Source organism: Elephas maximus, chromosome 4, assembly GCF_024166365.1.
Source record: "Elephas maximus indicus isolate mEleMax1 chromosome 4, mEleMax1 primary haplotype, whole genome shotgun sequence".
In the NCBI taxonomy this organism is placed as follows: domain Eukaryota; kingdom Metazoa; phylum Chordata; class Mammalia; order Proboscidea; family Elephantidae; genus Elephas; species Elephas maximus.
The window spans coordinates 187,234,584-187,260,838 of NC_064822.1; the positions used below are offsets into that span (position 1 = coordinate 187,234,584).

General features: G+C 45.9%; 1 protein-coding gene across 6 annotated transcripts in view; it reads right to left on the bottom strand.

Moving 5' to 3' along the window:
- The window catches only part of PACSIN2 (protein kinase C and casein kinase substrate in neurons 2), a 169,570-nt gene that overhangs the window by 95,943 nt on the left and 47,372 nt on the right, over positions 1 to 26,255 (bottom strand). The window contains exon 1 of one of the 6 annotated variants that reach the window (XM_049884568.1): positions 11,496 to 13,042. The exons of the other annotated variants lie outside the window; for them this stretch is intronic. The gene's annotated coding sequence lies outside the window, so the exon portion shown is untranslated. Of the gene's footprint in view, positions 1 to 11,495; positions 13,043 to 26,255 lie in introns of those variants that run through there. 6 annotated transcript variants of the gene reach the window in all.

The window sequence follows — 26,255 nt, forward strand, 5'->3', positions numbered from 1 at the left end:
GTGACCCTTCACAAGAAGTGACCCCGTAATGGTCCGGTCACCTCAGGCAAAACACGGTCAGGGTGTGGGATTCACACTGCTTGTCTATAAAATGGGATCCAATCTGCCTGAGAGGCTGTGAGGATCAAACAGCATCTGTGTGGGGCCTGGTTCAGCGCTGGGAGTATGGTGGGACTTGGATAACTGGAAGCTGCCAGAAGAATGATGACTATGGACCAGCCTCAGCTGTGGCTGTGCCGTGGCACCAAATAAGCCAGGTGCCGATCACTAAGCCCTTCTCCTTCTCACATGTGAATTCAGCAGCTGGAGAAGTAGGGAAGGGCATCCCAGGTAGAGGAACCTGTATGGCAAAAAGAAGGTGATCTAAACCAGCATAGCACAAGGTCATGCGGATCCTGGGGTACTTCTGAGGACACGGGAGAGATCGTTTACAAATGGTGCCGATGGGCACACAGTCTGGTCAGACAACAAGCCCAAGTCACGCGTTCTACTGCAAGAAGAGTGTTTCTGTTTCTGTCCTGTTCATTTACCAGCAATAAAGCAGAGCCACCATATGCCGCCCACCAAAGAAGAACTGATGCATTTGAATTATGGTGTGGGCAAAGAATATCGGATATACCATGGACTGCCAGAAGAATGAACAAATCTGTCCTGGAAGTACAGCTAGAATGTCCCTTAGAAGTGAGGATGGTGAGACTTTGTCTCACGTACCTTGGACATGTTATTAGGAGGGACCAGTCCCTGGGGAAGAACGTCATGCTTGGTAAAGTACAGGGTCAGTGAAAAAGAGGAGGACCCTCAGCGAGATGGACTGACACAGTGGCTGCAACAATGGGCTCAAACATAGCAATGATTGTGAAGATGGCACAGGACCAGGCAGGGTTTCGTTCTGTTGTGCATGGGGTCACCATGAGTCAGAACCAACTCGATGGCACTTAACAAGGGCAACGTGCCGCCCACCACAAGAATACTAAGAAACCACCACCTAGATGAACTAACACCCGTGAGGAGCTCTGTCAAGAATGAATTGGTCAAACACTTCTCAAGCAGTACCATGAATACGTGTCTTTGAAGTTAAAAAGGCTATACGAACCACAAAAGGATTTGCCTTTTAAATATTTTGTAGAAATCTATGTCACTTTCTTAAGAAACTATTCAATTTCATTCAAATTTATAAGCTACAGTCGAAGCATTAGAGTCTAGAGAAGGATACAGGGCCAGTCTGGGCCTGGCAGGACAAACTGACAGCTGACTTATGAACTTGATTCTATTAAAAAGGTCACATAAACCAGAAGAGCTGGATGGTGCCCAGCTACTGTTACTGAACATTTTGATCAAAGATTCTAAAAAGAATCTTGATGAAACGGGAGAAAATGCAGAACAGAATTTCCAGTTCTCATGGAGTCCAGAATTCCTGGAGCCACGAGGGCTAGATGAACCCCCAAAGCTATTGCCCTGAGACAATCACTAAAACTTAAACCAAAAATATCCCCTGAAGTCTTCTTAAAACCAAAAAATTGTTCAGCTTAACTAGTAAAAAGGTCTGCCTTGAGCGTTACAGTCTTTTAAGAACTAAATTGGGATCAAATTGAAAGATTAGATAGGAAGCTTAGAGGGCACTGAGTTTGTGTTAACAGGCGGGGAACAACTCAGAAACGGAGGGTGAGGCTGGTTGTACAACTCCAACATGTAATCAATGTCACCAAACTGTACATGTAGAGAGGGCTGAACTGGTATGTGCTTTGCTGGGTATATTCTCAACAACAAAATTAAAATAAAAAAAAAAAAAGGCCACATCACATGATGGGCTGTCCAGTAATTTGGAAAAATGAGCAGGGAACCCATTTATCAAGCAATAATCGGAAACTTATGCACTAAACCCAAGCATGAAACTAAGAGCAAAGGTTTCCCTTAAACTGAGATAGCTGTGGTTGTTCACAGGGTTTGAACTAGCAGTTACAGCTGTGACAGGGGCAAGTTTTAACTTCTAAGCCTCATCTTTCTTATCCATAAAGATGGATAAGCACACTACTTCGTGCGGTAGTTAATTAGGAATTTAAATGACATGTTACATGGGACATGCCTGGCACACACTAGGCGCTCGGCAGATGTCAGTTTCCCCTCCCAACCTGATTGTCCTCTAAGTCCTCCTGCCTCTCCCCAGAGGGCGGATGTCAGCAAGCAAGCAAGCCGGACTTCCACGCCCATGCCTTGGCTGCTCTGCTCAAAACGCCAGGAACGCAAAACAAAAGCCTTCGGTGCAAAGCCACCCTCATATATTTTCTTCACGATACTATCTGCCTAATAAATATTTCCAGTGACCCTTTTACAAAGGGGAAAAAAAGCAATCACATTTCAACTTATGATAAAATGCCTAACTACCTAGGAAGAAAATGTTTTGGTTCCTGTCTTCAATTATAATACCCCCCCGCCCCCCCCCCCCCCACACACAGGGGCAGAAAGAGCCTACCCTTAACAAAACATCTGCCAGTTTGGCTGGCTCAAGAAATAGCCCGTGTCCCAAATTTTTAAACGTTTTCAATAACATATTGAACTTAATCTGATAAACCGAAAGTATATTTAGCCAACAACAACAATATACTTTATGTATATTTCTCCCAGTACTCTAAAAACATTTACTTTCTGAGTAGTATCAGAAACCTTTTTAACAGAAACCTTGCTGAGAGCTGGGGGGTGGGTGTGAAACAAATCACTAGTCAGAGGCTCACGGAGCAGTAGGAAAGACAAGTCAAGGTCACACCTGATTATCTGACTGACTGACACAGGGCAGAAGGTATTTCAGGTCAGGAGGGAAGGAGGGAGAGAGGGAAGGTGCAGTTTGGAAAGGGGAGGGAGAAAGCCTGGTGCCTGCAGCCAGAGGGAGTGAGTCTGAGGCTGCCCAAGGTGCAGGGCCCAGGAGCTGCTCTGCTGCCGGGAACAGCCGAGACAGCTGCCCAGGAGAGCAACGGTGGCTTTGTAGCAGCACTCACAGCCAGAACTAGCATTCTGGCGTAAAACGCTGCACACTGGAGCTTATTTAAAAATATATGCTGAACAGTGGGTGACTGCTCAGAACAAAGGCTGGGGGTTCTGCACCAACGCATGAATTCTTTCATTCAACTCAATGCAAGATGTAACCAGGACTTGCTATGTGCAGGCACCAGGAGACAGGTGGGATATAGGGGAGACCAGCAGCGAAAGAAGCCCCGCTTACATTCTAGTGGGGAGCCAGACCATGACAACAGACCAGTAAGTCATGTGGTGGCAGGTGGTGTGAAGGGCTGGGAGGAAAAACGAAGCCAGCTGCGGGGCGAGAGTGACGAGAGTTCTACCGTGGGTAGGCTGGTGTCAGGGAAGGTTTCCCAAGGAGGAGACATTTGAGCGAGTACTTGAATGAATGCAACAGTGATCACATCTGCATGCTGGAATAAGTTGAGTTTGGGTTTTCCTGTGTGCATACCTGTATTTCTTCATTTTTTGCCGTGAGACTATGTTAGTTGCATTACTTTTGAAAACGCGAAAAGAAAATAAGACAGAGTCTCGGCACCTTTGTTTTCTATGCACACGAAATCCAAGCTTTTCTGGTAAAAGGATCCAGGTCCCTTATCTTCACATCACTGACAACTGGCCTGAGGTATCACCTACATTCACTCAGTACACGTGCCTACAACCTTCCTTTCAGCCTATCCCGCAAAGCACCAAATCAGGGCCCTTGTCGCCGCCTGCAGACCCACAGGGCCAGGGCTCGGCGCTCAGCTTTTCCTCCCAGTGCACACTAGTTTCTGAGATGATCCACTCCCTCCATGACTTTAAAGCGCACTCATGGGCTGATGCTCCTGACGTGGCTTCTCGAGCACAGCCCTCTCCCCTGAGCTCCAGACTCCTGAGTGGCCCCAACCCGGACTCGGGCCTCTCCTCTGGGCTTGCTCCTCTAGAACAACGGCCCAAAATGCTTCCCGTGCTCCTCCATCCCCGAGATCCGTGGCTCCTCCCCCACTCTTCCCTTGTGGTAATGGCTCCATTGTCTCAGTGTCATCCCAGATTCCTCTCCTTCCCTCACCCCATATCCCGTCAGCTCCACCTCCTCTCACCACCTCTGCCTCAAACACCCTGGTTCAAGCTGCCAAACTCAAACCTTGCCAACAGCTGCCTTTGGCAGTCCGTGCCCTGACCTGCAAGGTCCTATGGGACCCGGCTCCCCCACCCCTTACTCCAGCTCAGTCGCTTCCTGTGGTTCTTCACAGGCACTGGGCTCATACCTGTCTTTGTACCCGCTTGCCCTCTGCCAGGAACCCTCTTCCTCCAGAGCTCCTAGAATTTACTTCCCAGATATCTGCTCAAACAGTGCCCCCTTAAGAAAGCCTTCCCTAACCCACCCCCACTCCTCCAACATACCAGCCCTAACCCTGCTGTATTTTCTTAGTTAACACTCAGCCCATCAGCCAAATTACATATTTATATATTATCTCTCTCCTCTCACAAGAATTTAAGTTCCTTAAGAACAAGGATTTTGTCTTGCTCACTGCTATATCCCTAGCACTGACAAGTCATGGGTGCACAGTAAACATATCTGGAATGAATGAGTCAGAGAATGTGCTAGAATCTGGTACAGACACACAGTATGACAGAATAGTCTTCCCTTCTCAGCAGCCTGGCAAACCAGGTATGTTAATGACTCTCCTCTTGAAATTTTTAAAAAGCTGAGTAAGATAATTGCATCACTGAGCTGTCAAGAAATAAAGGACTCTAAAGCCACCAAAAAAAGCTAATTTAAAGAAAAAACTGTAGAATATAAGTAGATATGTCAGCTTTCTCTCTGAGAAAACAGAGGAAATACAAAAGAAAGATTAACAGACTAGGAGGAAACAGTGAAGTCTAACTTACATCTACGGAAGTTCCAGAAAGAGATAACATTAAAAATGAGAAAGAAGCAATATTCAAAGATAACTTTTCAGAATATTGAAAGACACTAAATCACACATCAAGGAAGCCCAATGAAGATTTTAAAAAGAGAGAGCAAGAAATAGAAACAGAGACAGAGGGAGACAGCCAGACAGACTCACGCCAAGACGAAACTTCAGAACCTCAAGGATAAAGAAAAGATCATAAAAGCATCCAGAGACAAGACAGATCACCTACAAATAATGGCTACTGGTCTAACAACAATAGCGGAAGCCAGAAGACGCTGGAATTATGTATTCAATATGTGAGCAACAATAACTGCCAACTCGGAATTCTATATCCAATAACGCCAGTTTTCCAAACAGAGGTAAAATTAAGATTTTTTCAGACAGATGAAATACACAACACCAAAAAAGAAAAAAGAAAACCTTACAGAAAAGGAAATTGTAAAGGATATACTTGAGGCAGAAGGAAATTATCTCAGACGGGACACTTGAAACACAAGGAGGAATGGTCAGCAAATAATGCTACTAAATACATAGATAAATCAAAATAAGCATCGACTATAACAAAAAACAGTATCTAATTTGTACAATTAAAATTTTTAGAAGAAAATGCTGGACAAGTTGGGAGGGAATATGGAGTTAAAATGTTTTTAATCCTTTCGTTATTCAAGAGAAAAGACATTACTTTAGATTTTGTTAAGTGTGTTTAAATATCTAGGATAACCACTAAAGGACTGAAAAAACCAAACCTAGTGCTGTCGAGTCGATTCTGACTCATAGCGACCCTATAGGACAGAGTAGAACTGCCCCACCGAGTTTCCAAGGAGCACCTGGCGGATTCAAACTGCCGACCCTTTTGTTAGCAGCCACAGCACTTAACCACTATGCCACCGGGGTTTCCAACTAAAGGGCTAGATAACCAAAACTAAAGCCTACAGTACAGGGTGGAACTGCCCCAGAGGGTTTCCAAGGCTGTAACCTTTACAGAACCAGACTGCCACTTCCTTATCCCACATAGTAGCTGGTGGGTTCAAACTGCCAACCTTTCAGCTAGCAGCTGAGTGCTTAACCACTGCACCACCAGGGCTCCTCCATGAAGACTACAGCCTTGGAAGCCCTGAAAGCAATTCTACTCTGTCCTCTAAGGTCGCTATGAGTCAGAATCGATTTGATGGCAATAGGTAGACCTAAAGCTTGCATGGGAATGATCTGAGGAAGAAAGGTATTCGGCACATATTAAGAATAAAAAGACATGAAATAATCAAGAATAGGCAGCCTGGAAGCAAGAAAGGGAGGAACTGAGTATGAGGAGGCAAAACAATAGCCTCGGGCTGAACGGCTATGGGGAGAGTTTGAGCCTCACAGGAAAGGTTATGGGAGGCGACCTGACGGAATGCTGTTCCCTTGGGCAGCTGAGTGGAGAACAGACCATCGAGCCTCTAGACCAGCACTGTCTAACATGGTAGCCACCAGCTCTTGAACCTTGAAATTTTATTTAATTTTAATTTCAGTAGCCACATGTGGCTGGTGACTACCATATTGGAAAGCACGGCCCCAGAGATTAGAGGCTGGGGAAGGGAAAATAGTTAGGAGACCAGGAAAGAGGAATAACATTGAGGAAGAATAGAAAGGACATAGAATGAGGGAGGAGAAGATAAAGGATTAAAAGTTTCTACTTTTGGAGGCAAGGTAATACCTCAAAAAGAAGTAGAGAATTCTGAAGAAAGAACTGGCTTAGGATGGAAAATAACTGACTTAGAGTGGCTAAAGTATATCTACATATATTTGCCCTCCAGCCATATCAAACCCCCAAGCATGGCATGTTCTTTCTGACCTCCTGGCCTTTGCTCTCTTGTCTGCCTAACAAGCCACTCTTCAAAACTCATCACCAAACCATAACGTCTTCCCGAACTCCCCTACTTCAGAGCAGAATGAGGTCTCTATAGCTCTATAAGAAGACTTATCACTCCACGGTTTAGAAGTTTCTATGCCCCACAGACTATGAGTTCCTAAGAGGCGAGAACTCAGTGTTAACCATCTATGGTTTCCCAGCGTCTAGCACAGTGTCATAACCTGAACTGAGGTGGACAAAAGATTCCGCCAAATGAATAAATGGAATGAATGCATGCACTCATGCACAAATGAACAAATCAATCCAGCCAGCCGGCATCCAGGTGGACTGTCCATTCAGGTTGTGATCCAAAGGACAGCTGGAAATGTGCACGGAGCTCGGTCGTCTGCATGTCCATCCATGAAGGCAGCCAGGTTCCGGGTAAATTACCATTCACACCTCATACCTTTCCTCATGAGAACTAACACTTTATATCGTGCCACATTCAAACTCTTCAGCCTTAGCAGTTTACTGGGTGCACCTGAGAATAGATGGACTGCCCTGGAGTTCAATGTTAAATATGCAAAGGTTCCTCCTCCATGCTTTCCCACGTGGCCTCGTGGTCTTGCTGTATAACATCCATCCTGCCCAGTAAGGCTCAGATCTCCTAAGTGAACCTGAGCTGAGCTCTCCCATCGGCGGGAAAGAACCAAAATGTTTCTGGCTTTCCAAGTCAACGGATATTTGGTGATGAATCCACTGTGCCCTTTCTATGTGTCCATTCATACCAGAGAAGAACTTCAGAGAGTTCACTTCACTGTCCCCAACTGCCCTGTGCTTCATTTATTTCGTTAAAATAGCACCACCGATACGTGTTAGGAACTTGAGAATCAAAGAGAGAATTCTGAATCAAAAAGTTCAGCATTGTGAACTGTTAATTACATCAATGACATCTTGTCAGCCAAGCATTTGTCAGCAAAAGCAGTCTCCCTCGAGGACTCCACTGCAGAACAAGCCCTGACGGAAGCGAGAGTGTTAAATGCATAGCACAGGCCTCAGGTTAACAGTTATCAATACTGCGATGATCACGGCCACACATTTCAAATTTAGAGTATCTGTTAGCTTCTTTAGTTTTAAAGTAAAAATGAATAAAATAAAAAACAAAACAGTTTGCTTCATGAGTCCATATGAAGATTCATGTCATATGACTCATGTACGACTGAGTTAAATGAAAAAAACATTTAGGCCAGACCCCGGGGGCTGGAGGAGAGGTTAAATGGACACCTAGCCCATCCCTTGGCACTCGGCAGAACTGTGAGGTGCAGATGCATTTACATCATCCCAGTAAAACAGGACTATCGTGCCTTAAAAAGCAATCTCTAAGGAGAAGAGAACACGGCAACTCATTCACTCATTCGTTCAAAGACATGACCCAGGTTTTCCACTGTTACTATCTCCCCATATCACACACATGCCTCTTTACCCCACTCTTGGGCCTGGGATCCACCTGAGGTACTGGGAGAAGGTTCTTAAATCCTTAGAGGAGGTTCTGAGGCCACTCCTAGACACCTGTGTGGAAAGGAGCTCCCAACAGAGATGGAGGTGAGGAAGGTGAGGCCAAAGGAGCAAACCAACAGCAGCCCGTGGGGGCTGCCCTTTAAGCCCTCCTCAGTCTGCAGCGAAGCCAGCACCCTAACATTCTGGCAACCCCTTCACAGCTTTTGAAGAACATGCAATCTCACAGGCACAACACAATTCACACTAATGTGGGCAGGAGCTAGGGACAGCGAGGAAAAGGTATCTATCAATATGACTTATTGACTGGGACACAAGATAAGAAGGTCAATTATATATCAAGACAAGAAAACCAGTTCAAATATCCTATACTTAACGTGCACTGAAAATATAACAGTAAGTATAAAATGCTAATTGGGTAACAAAGGTAACTAAATTATGGGCTAACTGAACCAAACCACTCCCCAGAAGCTGGCTACTGGGTGGACGTCTCCCTCTTTCTTTAGGCCTCAGGATGGCGTCATCCGGCTCACGCACACACGCACGCACACACACAGCAGCTTCTTCAAGAATAATGACAAAAAGTGCCCAGAACACCAGGAGGGAAGGCAGTTCTGACCTGCCACATGAAGACATTGTTGTGTATCTCACTCTGTTCTCAGGTCTTACAAATTGAAACAGGTATGAAGCTATTGAACTCCATTTGAAGGACAGTTAAATATTGTGAAAATGCCTGTTTTCCTGTAGTGTGTTTGTTTCAGAAATTCTCCAAGATACATACTCTAAATACTTTTAAAAAACACTAGTAAGTACTATTCCGTGAGCCTGCCCAAGGTATCTTAAGGTGACGCTGGACAGACACTGGAGCCACATGGAGGTCTGAGAACAGTCGCCCACTGTTGTCAGCACGTCCCTGCTTGGCTCCCATTCCCACGCCTGATTTCAGCAGGATTCAAATTTAGTTTTTTGCAGAGACTATTTTTACTTGACTCTGGAAAGCTGAGGATAAATTCCATCTTTATAAATTGAATCATTTCCCCCTTTATTTACATTCGAGTGTATTACTTTAAAGTCTACCATGTTCCAAAATCCGTCCAGTCCAGCTCAAGACATAAGGTTGTCAACACCCCCTTCTAGGGCCAAAGTGCTCCCACACCAAGCTCAGGTTTTTCCTTTCACATCCTGTTTCGAAGAAGAATGAAGTATTTGTTTCACGTACTGGCTGTGATTTTATCAAGCCTGGATTTCTCTTCTAGCAGATGACCATGTAATGAGGCTCACCGACATCAGTGTCTGTTGAAGAGCACCTAGGTTCGGGGAGGGGCAAGAAAAACTGTAAAATAGAGAACTCTTCATTTTCAACAAAAATTCTCTCTCAGAGGGAGACACATCGACACTCTTTGTAGGTGAGGTAAGTCATTGTACACCGACGCCAAACAGTGTTTACTTACGTAGGGAAATTTGTTTATTTAATAAAAGCTGAGTGTTTAAAAATGGACTCATCAGAAGAAAACAGTCATCTTCGTCAAGCGCTATTCACCTTGAGATAATGATGTGGAAAACGCAGACTGCTGGAGAGGAAAAGCCAACGACCCAGATGTTAGGAGACCTGGGTTCCAGACTTACTCAACCACCGACAACCCGTGAGACCTTGGACAAGTCGGCAGGCAAGTCATTTCACCTCTTGGTCTCAAGTCCTTTGTTAAAATGAGGGGGCCTGGCTAAATCGGCTTTACTATTGTGTTCCGATCTTTTTAATTATGCCACCAAATTGAATAACAGAATTATGTGGGTAAGCAAAACAGTCAGAGTATTAACAACGGAAAAAAAGAAAGGTAAAAAAAAGGAGAAAGAGAGGCTTATTTTTCTTTACTGGTATAAACCTCCTACCTGTAAGACATGCTCTGGTTTGAAGCTGTGATACCCTTTTATCACTTTCAGAAATGCAGCACTTAAAGTTCACCTGGAATCCAGTGAGATATCTTACCACCAAGAAGGAAGAGATCTGAAGAGTGATTCCGAACCACAAACCAAGGGCAAACTTGTGGACCTGCTGAAGGTCTAAAAGAAATACTACATACGTTGGTGGTTTCTAGAAACCCTTCCCTATGCAAACCCTGAAAGTGTAAGAATACATGAATCACATTAGGCGACGACCTAACAAGACAGCACGCTCCCCTACGTGGCACAGACCGGACCAGCATGGCATTTCCTGGAGAACAGAAAGAGGATACTACCTTTTTAATGTTCAAGGCAATAGGTTATCCAGTAAAACAGAACTCACTTACTGAGGATCACTCAGGATCGGGCTAAAAAAAAAAAAAAAAATTTTCTAGTGAGAATTACAGTTCTGCATAAATTAAGGGAAGGAAGGAGGGACCTGTAACTCGTCAATTCTAGAATATGACTTCCGAGATAAGAAATAATTAATATGCATGTAAGGCTGATCAGTTATTAACACAATAAAACTCCTACATTTTGCTATCCAATAAAAATATAAACCAAATGTCTAGTGACAGCCCTCAGATGGGGTCGAGGGGCACAGGGTCCAGCTGAGAAGAGAAATGAGAAAGAACAGGCTAAGGAGGAAGATGGGAAGGGGGCCTGGAGGGAGCTGCCGCCCGATTCTGGGGGTCTGCCGTAGACAGGCCTGAAACGTAACAACGGCCACGGGGAAAGCTAGTTTGTTCTTTTTCTCTCACAAGTGCCGTTTATGTATTTGTAGATTAGGTTTAGCTGTTAGCAAAGGAAACAGCAGCATGTAATAAATATGATACCTTAAAAAGTAGGGGGAAAAAAAAAGCCGTCTCCACTGTTAACTCAAGTAACTGATTCAGCCACCCCGCACGAAAAGAATAGAGCCAGAAGTCTGTAAACTAGACTAAACGATGCCAAAGCCAAGTTCCAGAGTTATCCTCTCTCTCCTGAAATGAAGCACGCGCTTATGTTCTGAAATCAGAGTAAAGTTATAAAACCTCAGTCGTTCATTTGTTCAGGCCAAAAACCATTCGCCAAGAAAGCTGCTTACTGTGACATTCCCCAAGCATTTCGGAGAAAACACCGCACACGGGCTAGTTAATATCGAACTGGCTGGAACAATTCTGTCAAGGAGCTCTAAAATTAGGTGTGCTTAGAAGGTGAGATTTCTATAAAGCAATCACTCAGGGGAAAAAAAATCAACGACAATCCCATTTTCAAAAAGGTCTAGGTTCAAGGCAGCCTGCGCCTCAAACAGCACTCACGTTTGTCCGGCAAACGCCGCTTCCGCTGCCTAAGCTATGGCTCAGCGTCTGTCTGTCTGTCCGTCTGTACCCGCCTCTCTGCAGCCCCGCTGGCTCGTCCGTCCGCTGGCTCACAGCCTGCAGCCGACTTCTCCCAGCACATTTCATCACTTCCTGTTGGCTGCCAAGGCCCGCAGCCAAGCTAGGTCACTCCTACCCTGCCACCCGCACAGCACCAAGTCCTCAGGCCCGCGTGGCCGCTGCAGGAGGAAGAGCTGCGCTTTCAGAAAGTGCCAGAAAGTTCCGTGTTTCCATGGAGACTGAGAGATGAGGTCCAAGAACAAAACTCCCAGCAAACAACTTGTTTATAAGCTGGCTCCACGACAGTCTTTAAGAGTCGTTTCTTGCACTGGGGAATCCTTCTGCTTAGGAGGGGAAAAAAAAGATCTGCTCTGTACCTGAGATGCCAGGTGGCACAGGAGTACATTTCAGCTACGGGTAAAACCCAACTTCTTTTTGAGACCCCCACGCTGCCCAGGCACAGCAGCTTGCTAGGACGCTGAGCGGCATCACCTGCTGGACGCCAGGCAGTGGCACCCAGTTTCTCGGCCGCACCGCCCACCTTCTAAGGACTGGGGGACGCGAACACAGTGTGAACGACCAGATGGAAAAGGCAAAACCAAAACCACCTTACTTCTTAGGCTTTTACAAAGCACTGAAAGTGAAGGTAAAGAGAGTAATACAAACTTAAGTAAGGAAGAAAGGAGCCTATTTACAAGAACACACACACTGCACAATTCCCCTTAGATAAAGCCCAAGGGGTACAGCTCATCTATACCACTGGAGGGCAGGACAGGGCAGGGGAAGGGACAGCGCAGGAAGCGGTCTAGCAGGGGGCTTCTCAGTAATGGTGCCTTTTTCTGAACCGTTATGGTGTGCTGTGTTTGTGAAAATTCACTCGTATGTACACCTAGGATCTGTGCTGTAGATTATACTTCAATAAAAAGGTTTTCAAAATTATGCAACAGTAACAAAAAATACAAACGCTACCAGAAAGAACAGATTGAAACGAATCTGTAAAACCATGTAGGAAATACATTTCAAGGGCTAATTTCCCCAAGGTGAGCCTCCCTGAGGTTACCTGCCCACCCCCACCTCCTCTGCTGATAAACTGTGCGAAGTGGCAGTGGCCAGGACATGGCTGGTTCAAGACTGTTCCTGGGAGCATGTGACATGGGCCAGGGGAAACATGGGGCTCTGAAGGACAGATTGCAGGGAAATGCTGCTAAATGGATGCACACTGTTTACCAGCGTTCTTCCTGCCCGCATTAATTCCAAAATGTGACCATGAAAACAGCCATCTAGGCAAAATTGGCACGAAACGAGAGACTGAAAGGGCTGACTCAATAGGGGGAGAGCAAGTGGGAGAAGGGAGTAAGATGTATGTAAACCTACATGTGACAGACTGATTGGAATGGTAAATGCTCACTTGAAGCTTAATAAAAATTAAAAAAAAAAAACAGCCATCTAGCTTAGTCCAACCTCATAACAACAAAAAAGAGTAGGTTAAAAATCTCTTTCCAAAATCTTGTGCTGAGAAATTTCTTAACTGAAACACCAATAAAGCAAAGACCATATGAACATGCGGCTAGATTACCTGACATAATGATAATTCACACTACTTTGAAAATTATTACACCACCCCTGCCCGCCCCCCCCCCCCAAAAAAACAACAGATGGCAGAATCGAAACAACACTGACTCACTGTCCTCTGCAGTCGGCTCAGCTAAGCTGACCGCGTCGTCACAGAAGGCCGCACACTGCAGGGCCGGGTCAGCCCCACGCCGCGAACTCTGTCACCTGGGCTCCACTGCTGACAGCCGCTTCACCCTGGGTTTGCTGCGCAGTAGACAAGACCAGGGAACACTGGAGCTGAGGGTCTGACGGCCACAAAGACCATTTTGTCCAGTGATGGGCCCTAAGGCTGGAAGAGGCTGAGCTATGGGTCCAAGTCACAACTCCAGAGTCAAGGTCAATGCACCTGACCACAGCACACAGAAAGGTTTTCCAAGCCATTGAACGTGTACTCCTCGCACTCAGGAAAACCAATAACCGGTCAGTTACCTTTCACAGCACTTTCACTAAATTTAAGCAGCACAAACATATGATCACAAAAGCCCTTTTTTTGGGGGGGGGGGATTTTCTTTCACTGTGAAAGAAGAACCACATAAGTTCTGGCACAGTGGCCTGACCACTTTGCCTTTTTAATCAAGGCAGGATGCCAGAAATCTCTTCTTTGCCCTAGAGCCCACTTGGGGCTTGGTTATAATGGGGAGGCAGCCGCAGCAAGGTAGGTTTGTTCATCCTGTTCGTTTATGAGTCTCATTTGCTTTATTATTTTTTTAATCCAACAAACTCGGGCTGTTCAGGAGATAGTATGTAGTGTTTACTATGTGCTTTATGGAGCCCTGGTGGTGTAGTGGTTAAGTGCTATGGCTGCTAACCAAAAGGTCGGCAGTTCGAATCCTGCAGGCGCTCTTTGGAAACTCTACGGGGCAGTTCCACTCTGTCCTATAGGGTCGCTATGAGTCGGAATCGACTCGACAGCAATGGGTTTACATGCTTTAAGGAGACCTGGTGGCATAGCGGTTAAGAGTTATGGCTGCTAACCAAAAGGTCAACGGTTCAAATCCATCAACTGCCTCTTGGAAACTCTATGGGGCAGCTCTACTCTGTTATATAGGGTCGCTATAAGTCAGAATCGACTCAGTGGCACGCAACAACAACAATATGTGCTTTAGAGGGCCCTGATGGCACAGTGGTTAAGAGCTCAGCTGCTAACCAAAAGGTCGGTAGTTTGAATCTACCAGCTGCTCCTTGGAAAACCTATCGGACAAGTTTACTCTGCCCTATAGGGTTGCTATAAGCTGGAATCGACTTAACGGCAACGGGATGCACTTTAACTCACATAATCGTGAAAATAACCCTATGGGGGCAAGTACTCTTAACTCCATTTACACTTGAGGTAACTGCGGTGCAGGTGGGTGACATAACGCCCAGCGTTGCCCAGTGTTCCACAGCTAGTCAGTTGGAGCCAGGATCTGGACCCGTGCAGTCGGGCTAGAGTCCCAGTTGCTAACCTCAGCACCATGCCATCTCTCCATCTGGCTTCCCTGAAGGTTCAGAACTGTCTTGGATTTCATTGCTATTTCATAAACATTTGAATTTGAACTGAATTAAGAATATACGTGGCAGTAGGAGGAGCACGAAAGGAGGCCAGCTTTCTGGTGTGTCTGGGGACCGCCCCCCTCTCTGTAACACACCTCACCAGTGGACTCCAGGCAGAGGATGTGACTGGCCCGAGCAGCTCTCCCTTCGTCCCCTGGGAACAGCACCAGGGAACCCCCCTGCTAATCTCTAGTACTTGGTGCCTAAACTGGTATTTCCAGTCCTGATCTGGTTTCTGTCACCAAAGACTTGAAACCACTGGGCATTCATTCAGCAAACACTATTGGCCAGGCACAGTGCAGAGCCTTAGGGCCCAGGACTGAAAAGCCAAGGTCCCTGCCCCAACGGGCTCACCGAGTCTGGGCAGGGCAGAAGTACAAAGAAATTAAAATGATTTGAGCTGATAAATGCTAGCACCCAGGTGTCCCAAGGGCTGGGGAAACGTGGCAAAAAGAGCAATTTACACAGGGTCGGGGAAGGCTTTACAAAGGAGGGGACATGAGCTGGTTCTCCGAGAGTCTGCCACCAGCCTACTCAGACCATACGGACTAAGGCAGAAAACAAATTCAGAAAGAGAAAGTCTACCAAGTTAGCTGAAGACCAGTGTCATTCACTACCTCCCTCCTCACCCGATCATGGGCACACCAGTACGTCGGGATGGGGATTCTCGACAAAAGAGATCGTTAACACAGCCATGGGTACAAGGGTCTAACGAGGCTACCTCTTGGATCTGATACCTATTATTACACAACTGTCAAGGCGGGGGAGTGGTTGCCGTTCACTAAGTTCCTATGGTTCTTTTAAAGATACGTATCACTAGCCCCGTTTTACACGACGGGGAACCACCAGAAAGGTTAAGCAAACTGCCTAGTTCACCTAGTTAATAATCGTAGAATGGGATTCAAAAGGAGCCCTAGTGGTACAGCGGTTAAGAGCTTGGCTATAACTGAAAGGTCAGCAGTTCAAACCCACCAGGCACCCCTTAGAAACTCTATGGGGCTGTTCTACTCTGTCCTATAGGGTCACTATGAGTTGGAATTGACTCAATGGCAATGGGTTTGGTTTTGGTTCTTGCTTTGGGATTCAAACTCAAGTTCCCCACATCAAAGCCCCTCCTCTTTTCTGTTATCACCGGGTGCCACCAAGTCTTTTTTAACTCATAGCAACCCCATGTAACAGCATAGAACCGCCCCACAAGGTTTTCTTGGCTGTACTCTTTACAGAAGCAGGTCGCCAAGTCTTTCTCCCACAGAGTTGCCAGGTGAGTTCAAGCTGGGTCAGCAGGTGAGTTTGCTCCGCCAGGGCTCCTGATTCTCTTTCTACCACACCCATGCCTCCCATGGAACTGGACCTGTCGGGAAAATGAGGGTATCTGGCAGCAGGTCATGTATGGGGAAAGGGTAAAATTTCTACAAGGTGATTCTTCAAGTGATTATGGCACACGGTACCCAGATGGTTAATAAAAACACAAAAAAAGTTTCTGTTCAGTCAGAGCAGAACTGCCCCCTAGGTCTTCCAAGGCTGTGATCTTACAGAAGCAGAACGCCCCCCATCTTTCTCCTGCAAAGCGGCTGGTGGGTTTGAACCGGTGATCTTTTGGTTAGCAGCCGAGCGCTTAACCACTGTGCCACCAGGGTTCCTGGATGGTATAATAAATACTGAAATTTTGCCATTTGGGCTTCAGCCCTGCCCCACGGGGCTCAAGGGCAGGGCAAAGGAAAAGCAGCACAGCTCTGAGGCGGGAGGCTGCGTGAAAAGCAGGGGTACCTGGCAGTCCCATGCCAGGCAGGCTCCATGTGTCTGGTCCCTAAACAGAGCAAGCCCTGTACAGGGCCAGGAGCTCTACTCTGCCAACAGAGATGGCAGAAGCCATGTACAAGCCCAAGACAAGTCCCCCCAGTTACAAGGCCTTACACTAGTAGGAATTTTAATCCCCGCCCCCCCGTCTCCAGGAAGACAAATGCCAAGGTCATATCGGCTGCCAAGGTCCCCAAGGTACAGCAAACAGTTTGCACTCAATTATCAACCTAAAGGTTGGTGGTTCAAACCCCCCCCAGCAGCACCACAATGAAAGGGCTTACGGTCTGCTTCCATCAAGATCACAGCCAAGAAAACTCTTTGGAGCGGTTCTACTCTGTAATACAAGGGGTCACCATGAGTTGGAATCAACTCGACAGCAATGGGTTTGGTTTTTTTGGTTTATCCGTTGCCACAAGCTGGGGGTGACCAGAATAGAGATGTTCTGAGAAGCCAAACTACCCAAGGACTGGCAAGATCCATGGTTTTGGTGAAAAGATGACTCCCCAAATGTCCCGTTTATTTGTTCTGTGCAGCCACCTCTCTGCCTTCCTCAAAATGTTGAGGAGAGCTGGCCACAGGGGAAGTATAAAAGAACCTGGCAGATACCCTGACAGGGCCAGAGCTCTCGGCCACACTTCTCCATGTGAGACGCCAAAAACCAACTCTGTGTGGCAGAGAAGCATGGTGGAATACCACTCGGCCATCAGAAGGAAGGAACTTCTGACGTCCACAACGACATGGACGAATCACAGAGTATTATGCTAAGCGAGAGAGCCAGACGCCAAAGTGTACACGCTATGTGGTTCTACTTATATAAAACTCTAGACCAGGCAAAACCAATCCACGGTAACAGATCAAAGTTCCTCGAGGCCAGGAGGTAGGGTGGGGTGGAGGTGTCTGCAACAGGGCACAAGAAAGCTTTCTGGAGTGCTGGAAGTGCTCTATATCTTGACTGGGCCAATAGTCGCACAGGTGTGTATGTTTGTCAAACTTTAAATGGGCGCATTCAATTGCATGTCAATTAATACCTCAATAAAGAAGAAGGGACTGGAAGGCAAAGCAAGGGAGGAAAGAAAGAAAAGCTCTCAATAGAGCTTAAGTAATGAGAACTTCTCCCTGCCCAGCACTCTGCAACACAATGGCAACTGACATTTACCTGAACTTGACCACGAACTATACTGCAAGATGCCTATGATTCAAAGATCAAACTAAGTTCTATATAATTTTAGCATTGTGTTTTACAGGGTCGTAACATACACAAACTACTTTGGTGAACCCGAATGCCCCATTTTCTAACCAAGTTAACTCAGGCTTTCATCAACATCATCGCAACAAAAGGGGTAATAACACCAGTCAAGCAACTTGCAAATGGCAGGTTTCATTGGCTGTTAAAACAGTCAGTATACAAGTAAAATCTGATATCGTAATTTAAGGTATTACCTTTTTTTGTCTTCAAATAAAAATTAAATCTTAAATTCTAGCAACCTACCATAATCATAAAGAGATTACTTAAAAACATTTGATAAATCATTTTTTTTGGTTGGGGGAGGGTGTCAAGGGTTGAATTGTGTCCCCACAAAATATGTGTCAACTTGGTTAGGCCATGATTCCCAGTATCACATGGTTGTCCTCCATTTTGCGATTGATATAATTTTCCTATATGTTGCAAATCCTAATCTCTGCCGATGGTTAATAAAGCAAGACTGGATAACGTTGAAGAGGATTAGGGCGGGATGTAACACCCTTGCTCAGGTCACATCCCTGATCCAAGGTAAAGGTAGTTTCCCTGGGGTGTGGCCTGCACCACCTTTTATCTTACAAGAGATAAAAGGAAATGGACTCGAGAGACAGGGGGACCTCATTCCACTAAGAAAGCAGTACCAGGAGCAGCGCTTGTCCTTTAGACCCAGGGTCCCTGCGCAGAGAAGCTCCTAGTCCAGGGGAAGATTAATGGCAAGGACCTTCCTCCAGAGCCAACAGAGAAAAAGCTGACGTCCTGAATTTGGACTTGTAACCTACTACACTGTGAGAGAATAAAATTCTCTTTGTTAAAGTCATCCATTTGTGCTATATTCCTGTTATAGCAGATTAGATGACCAAGACAGAGGAGATGGTAGCTATTTTCAAGTCCTACTCATTAGCCTTTCACAGTTGTCATGAACAAGGAATAGAGCACTCTTACCTGTAGCCCTCCCCCGCCCCACCCCCTCTACCCCCCACACACACGTATAAAGCAATAATCCAAGCCAGATGTCTGACATTCCCATCAAAGAACAAAGCTGAGCTAAGTACCAGTTCTATCTTTGGCAAAGTAAAAAAAAAACATTAAAATTGAAATCTTTTATATTCAGCTGCTTCACTCCTTTGGTACTTCCCAAAGTTAAAAAATAAAAATAAAGCCAGACTCATTAAAGCAGAAAGTCCAGTTGAGGAAAACTTCAAAGCACCAATGTGGTAGGAGGAACAAGTTTGTTTTTCTTTTTTTCTTTCTTATGTATTTTATAAAATCCCCAAATGCCGTCATGAGAAGCAGCACCTGGGTTTCTAAGGCAGCATCTCGGGATTGAGCTGTCAGAGCCCCCAGACCTGTTCCTGGGAACAGCTCCAGCCTTCTCTGGGCAACACACTGAAGGTAGGAGATGATCTCAAAAGGAAGGCTGAAATTCAAGAAGGAATGGCGAACAAGGTTTATGGTGAATTTATGGATATTTTCAGGAATAAAGTTAGGAACATGCTACATTAATGTCTTATTGGGGATTTACTGGTGTGATGTTTTCCTCATTTATTTATATTTTAATTCATCCATGTGACAAAATGACAACATGTCCAAAGTATGTAAGATGCAGTCTTGCCATCCTTGCTTCTAAGGAGCATTCTGGTTGTACTACTTCCAAGACACGCTTGAAAGAGTACAGGGTCAGCGGAAAAGAGGAAGACCCTCAACGAGGTGGATTGACACAGTGGCTGCAACAATGGGCTCAAGCATAACGACTGTAAGGATGGCGCAGGACCAGGCAGTGTGTTTCGTTCTGTTGTGCACAGGGTTGCTATAGTCGGAACCGACTCGACGGCACCTAACGACAATATGTGACAAAGTTATTTAGGACCCTCTCTAAGCTAGGCTCTGGAAGTTACAAACAAAATAATTCACCACCCATGGCACTGGGTTTTTTTTTGGCAGGGGGGGTTGTCCTTAAGCAGCTTAGAGTCTAGTAAGGTAGACGGCAAGTACCCATGGGACCACACAGTGTGACAAGTGCCACATAACAGACATGGAACAGGGGGTGGGATAGAGACGGGGATGGGAAAATGCCCCAGGAAAGGGGACCCTGAGCCCAGTCAGGTCAAGAAGAGGCTGTGTCACTCTGCACCTCACTTGTCACCTCCCTCTCTGGGCTGTGGCTTCCAAACAATCAACTCGAATCCTTCGTGAAACCAGGAGGGATACAAATATATAAACAAACCACGACCCCGGGCTTTCCAGAACTCTACCATTATCTCCTCCTTTCTCCTCCTCCATTTTGGACCAGCGAAGGGAAAAAGGAGAGACCAAGAACCCAGGTGCCGAGAAACGGGAACCAACTGAACCCTTATTCAAGATTTTCAATACTATAATTCCGCTACTTAGATATCATTCATTATCATGTAAAATAAAATCAATTAAAAAGACATGGTCTCTAGCCTCTAAAAGCTCTCAGTCTGAAATCTGGAGATAATTATAAATAGAATAAATACAGCTACAAGCTTGCAAGTGTCTCTCATTTTATGTATGTCTCCTACTTTACCACTTAAAACTGACGTTTACTTACAGGTATTCCCAGTGCCGTCGAGTCGATTCTGACTCATAGCAACCCTATACGACAGAGTATTATTGCCTTTTATCATCAGTACCTTTATAAATCCTATCTTTGAACACCTGTGAGTGAACACCTGAGAGATCTGCAAATTACTCACTGCAACACTGTACATAGTACATATTACTAACAATAAGATGTACAATCTTTTAACACAATTTTCCCAGCCATATCTCGGCATGGGATAAGGTGCGGGCCTGGTAACTGGCTAGTGGCTGGTCACACAGCGGCCCCCGATGCAGAGAGGAGTGGGAAGCAGTAATGTGAAAACCACCTTAGTAGGCACCTGACAGAGCTGTGGAGATTAAATGAGATAATGTACATAAGGTGCTCAGCACAGCACGAGGCAGGCAGAAATGTTTCCAAATGTCAGCCACCACAATCATCTGCTGGGGACGGTGCGGGGAGCCCGCGGTGATGCCTGTCCATCACAGTTAAAGTCCCAGAAGATCCAAAGTGGGACCTTTCTAAGGGCGTGGTCGAAACACGGAAGGAGAGACACTGAGGTGGCAGTCGTACAGAGTAATTCCCAAGAAACCTGGAGAGAGCAGTCAAGGAATGTCGGCAAATCCATCAATCAATGCCTTAACAATCCAAATGGAAGCAACTGTCAAAATTCACACTGACCACAGGGGGCAAAGTGTGGATACAGGGTTCATTCACAAGATCCCGTGAAGGAAATAAAGTGAGGGGACTTTTGCCAAGAGGCTGACTGGGCCCAGCACCAGAAAATGCCAAGTGCAGAAGGATTTCAGGTTCCCGCTTGGAAGGTCACAACACCGTAGCACACACAGTACAAGCAGCCCTGGTGTGCATCACGGGAGAGAGCAAGCTGCTCAGCTCTGGCCATGCCCTGGGCGTCTGTGACGGGTGACCCGGTTTAGGGTGCAGACACGAGGGACACATATCTCACATGTGTGAAACGAAGCTAAGGACATACAGGTTATAAAACAGTTTAACTACTACGAGCCAATTTTTGTTTTTAAAAATGACATATGTGAGTATAAAGGTCTGGAGAAGTGTACGTCAAGGTGTTGACAGTGCCATTCTTTTAAATATCGGTATTTTCTAGGCTGTTTTATGCAGTGGCTGTACTGATTCTATAATGAAAGGACACACTGAGTTCCTGTACGAACTCTTTAACCTGGACAGACAGAGAGGCAGAGTGTGAAGGGTCAAGTCCCCCCACTCTCAGCCCACCCACGCTGCGCTGTATATAGGGGTTCTGCGCCGTGGCACTCGGAGTCCTCTGTAAACCAACGGATACCTGGGTCGTGGGCAAACCCGTCCTGACTGCAGGACTTTCACAACTTGCCTAATTCTGCAGAGACCCTGGCACAGGCCCCGTTAGTCTGAGTCAGGCCACCTTTCTGACACCTCAGCCTCCAGAGAGGGACATGTCACTGCCTGTCACTTACCTCACCAACTGTGTGATATTTCACAGGTGAAAAAGAATGGACTCCATTCCTAGCCACTCCACATGATCTGCCCCAACAAGCCAAGTCTGAGATCTTTCGAGCCCTTTCTGAAAAGAAACATAAATCCCAGGGAGAGTCAAGACTCTCCAGCTATCTCAACAAAAACAATAAAAAATAAAATAAAATACATTATTAAAAAAAAAGATTTCAGCTACATCCAAAAGCTGCGTGGCTGCTGGCACCGGCAATCCCACCCTGGGCACATGGGCTTCCCCACTCCTCTGAAGGTCAAAGAGACGCAGGTACCCGGCCACATGACCTGGAGGCTCCTTAACATCTCAACAATAGGAATTAAGGGAGCAGGTCTTGGTTTGCTGGATGAGCAAAACCCGGTGACGAGTCTCAGCACCAGGCTATTCACGTGCTCTTCAGGCAGGGAGAGACCTCACATCTTGTCCCCTGCTAGCGCAAACCCTGAGAGAGTGGTCAACAGCCAGGCAGCCCCTTCCCTAAGAGGGGACAGAAGATTCCAGGGCCACGGACAGCCCAAGCAGAACCAGGTGACCATCAAGCCCACACAATTAGCACGTACAGCAGGCAAAGCTATCCTAGCGGCCACTGCAGGGAAGAAGGCCCAGGCCGGCACGCCAGGAGCAGGGCTGCAGACAGGCCGGAAAGAGCCAAAGTTAGCACTAACCTCAGCGACAGGACTGTCTTACAGGGCGACACCACCAAATGTGCTTACTGTATTTTTTTCTTTTTTTAAATATAATTATACGGTTTATTTAATACATTTCCAAAATACAATCATTTTAATGTGTAATCAACATAAAATTATGAATGAGATATCTAATAGTTTTTTCATGAGTTCTTTACATCTCATTGCGAACTCGCCACATTTCAAACGCGCAGCAGCCACGGGTCTGCCTGCTGCTGTTCGTTGTCTTCGAGTCGATTCCAAGTCATGGTGACCCCATGTGTGCGGAGTACAACTGCTCCACAGGGTTTTTCAGGAGCAGATCACCAGGTCTTCCTTCAGAGGTGCCTCTGAGCGTGTTTGAACCACCAACCTTTTGGCTGGTAGTCGAGCACTTAACCATCTGCGCCACCCAGGACTCCCCATGTGTCTGGTGGCTGCTATATTGGACAGCACAGCCCCAGGCTGTTGATGCCTATCCACATGGAAGTTCTTTGAAGTATGAATTTTTCAAAGGCAACAAAATGCCCGCACGCCGGCTGTGACCTTGGGGCTTAAAGCAGCCATGCATGCAGTGAATGACTAGAACTTAGAGTGAGAAGGGGAAGTTTGGGCTCCACTGAGTGTGTGTGAAGGCTGCTTTGGGTTTGCCTAGTCTGCAAAGGCAGAATTTTTCAGAACGGTTATTCGTCCAGTTGCTACATTTGCCAGATTGGGCTGTCAGATTCTGCAGTTTCCAGTAACTTCGTGGCTCTGTTGTACTGCCGGAGCCCTGGTGGTGGTAAAGAGCTCGGCTGCTAACCAAAAAGTCGGCAGTTCGAATCCCCCAGTCACTCTGCGGAAAGCCTATAGGGTCACTATGAGTCAGAATCGACTTGACGGCACATAACAACACTGGATGGTTATTGGCACTGGATGGTGACTTTAAGACGTTGTCACCCCTTCCCCTTTGCTCTTGCCTGTCCCCCTTCAGCTTGCCATCTATCAGCTGCTTACACTTCCTCTATCAGAGGTGCTGAGAGGGGGACTGGTCCCATTCTAGACTACTGGCTGGTAACCAGAGAGGCTGTCAAGCTGGATGTGGTGTTCCTAGCAGATCCAAGTCTCACAGAGTGAAGACTGAACAATGCCACAACTCTGAGTTTAGCTTTTTACCCAATCTGAGGTGTGTTATATCAATAATGTCTTATTGCCCCAGAAACTTACCAGCTTTCTTGGACATTTTAATTTTGTTTCTGGATTACAAATGCAAAAGTTGTTGATTAGACTTCTTTTTTTTTTTTTTTATCGTGCTTTAGGTGAAGGTTTACAGAACATAGTAGTTTCTCGTTCAAAAATTTATACACAAATTGTTTTGTGACATTGGTTGCCATCCCTGCATTATGTCGGCATTCTCCCCCTTTTCACCCGGGTTTTCCCGTTCCCATTTCTTCAGTTTTCCTGTCCCTTTCTGCCTTCTCGTCTCTGTTTCTGGGCAGGAGCTGCCCATTGGGTCTTGTATACTTCATTGAGCTACGAAACATGTTCCCCACTTGTGTTACTGTCTCTTTTATAGGCCTGTCTAATCTCTGGCTGAAAGATAAACTTCAGAAATGGCTCAGTTTTGAGTTAGAAAGGTGTTCGGGGGTGTCATACCGGTAAGTCTGGTCTTTTGTGTATGTGTATGAATTTGAATTTTGTTCTACATTTTTCTCCCTGTCAGAGCGGTTGGTGGTGGTAGCCGGGCACCATCTAGTTCTTCATGCGTATTGTATTCTGTGACAATGCTGACTTTTACAACCCATCCCACTGTAAATGTGGTTCCACGCTAATGGGGAAGGGTGGTTATACCCAAATCTGGGTCCCTTTGGGCTCATTCCCCCGACAAACCTGCTCACAATCTGTTAATGATTTCCCCACATACTAGTAAGGGCTTCAGGGTTCAAGAGGGTGGACTAAGACTTTTAATTGGTATCAGTATTTCTCTAGTACATTAGTTGGAAGGCCAGACTTACAGTTTGTAACATCAAAATACCACACAGATGATAAGTAACAGGCCATGTCCAAATCTGTTAGATTCAAATGTACTTCAAGACAAACTAGAATAACAATAAATGATAATGATTTACTGTCTTTCCAGTCTACAAATTTATCTCAACTAATTTGTAACCTGTTCTAACTGGAATCCTTCTGACGGCACATCAGTGGTGTTCTCCCTCCCAAGTGTCAGGGAATATTAAAGCACTAATCCGTGTTATCAGCAGGACCACTCACCACTGGTTTAGATGCAAGTTTTCTTCTCAGAGAGGCCCTGGGGAAGCACATCTCCAGCAACACTCAATGTCCGAACATCCACACCTTCAAAACTATCTGGGATAGATTATATCTGATGATTGGAAACTGGTTCCTGTGGTTTTTATTACGGAAAGTGCCAAACATTAAAAAAAAAAAAAAAGTAGAGAGACTAGAGTAATAACTACCAGCTTCAACAAGTATCAACACATGGCCGGTCGCACTTCACCTGCCATGGTGAAAACTGTTAAATGTGTCCACCTCGGCACTGGCCCACAGCACAGGTCCTCACACTCGGCAGAGGCACAAAGCTGGGCAAGCAGGGTCCCTGGCCTGACGGCGCTGCAGCCACGTGGGGAGCGTGAGCCACTTAGAACATGCACGGAAGCAGGGACCAGAGATAACAAACATGCCAAGTTAACATCACCAGTGATAAGTCACGTTGATACAAGGTACTTCCCGATCTGCTGTGATTAGAAGGCTGCTTCGCCTTTGTGGTATTCTTCTCAAAAACCATAAATCTGAGTCTAATAATGTGAAAAAACACCAAACAAACCCAAGTTGAGGGACATTCCACAAAATATCTGACTGAAACCAAAAAAATCAAACCCATAACTGTCACGCTGGTGCTGACTCACTGCAACCCTCTAGGACAGAGCAGAACTGCCCCATAGGATTTCCAAGGTTGTAATTTTTACGGAAGCAAGGTGCCGTATCTCTCTCTCACGTAGCAGCTGCTGGGTTCAAACTGCCGCCTTACAGTCAGCAGCTAAGCGCTTAACCAATGTACCACGAGGGCTCAAAAAATAACTGACTAGCACTCTTCAAAACCGCCAAGGTCATAAGAAGTCCTCACAACTTGATCAAATAAGCAACATCATGAAAAACAGAGAAAATATTGAAGTTGTAAAGAACTTCGTTTTACTTGGATCCACAATCAACGCCCAAGGAAGGAGCAATCAAGAAATCAAATGATGTACTGCATTGAGCAAATCTGCTGCAAAAGACCTCTTTAAAGTGCTGAAAAGCAAAGATGTCACTCTGAGAACTAAGGTACACCTGACCCAAGCCATGGAATTTTCAATCGCCTCATATGCGTGTGAAAACCAGACAATGAATGAGGAAGACCCAAGAAGAATTGCCATCTTTGAATTATGGTGTTGGCGAAGAATATTGAATATACCGTGAACTTCCAGAAGAAGCAACAAATCTGTCTTGAAAGAAGTATAGCCATGACTGCCCTGAGAGGGAACACAACAGAGAACCCCTGAGGGAGCAGGAAAGCAGTGGGATGCAGACCTCAAATTATCATAAAAAGACCTGACTTAATGGTCTGACTGAGACTAGAAGGACCCCGGACGTCATGGTCCCCAAACCTTCTGTTAGTCCAAAGCAGGAACCATCCCCAAAGCCAACTCTTCAAACAGGGATTGGACTGGACTATGGGATAGAAAATGATACTGGTGAAGAGTGAGCTTCTTGGATCAAGTAGACACATGAGACTGTGGGCAGC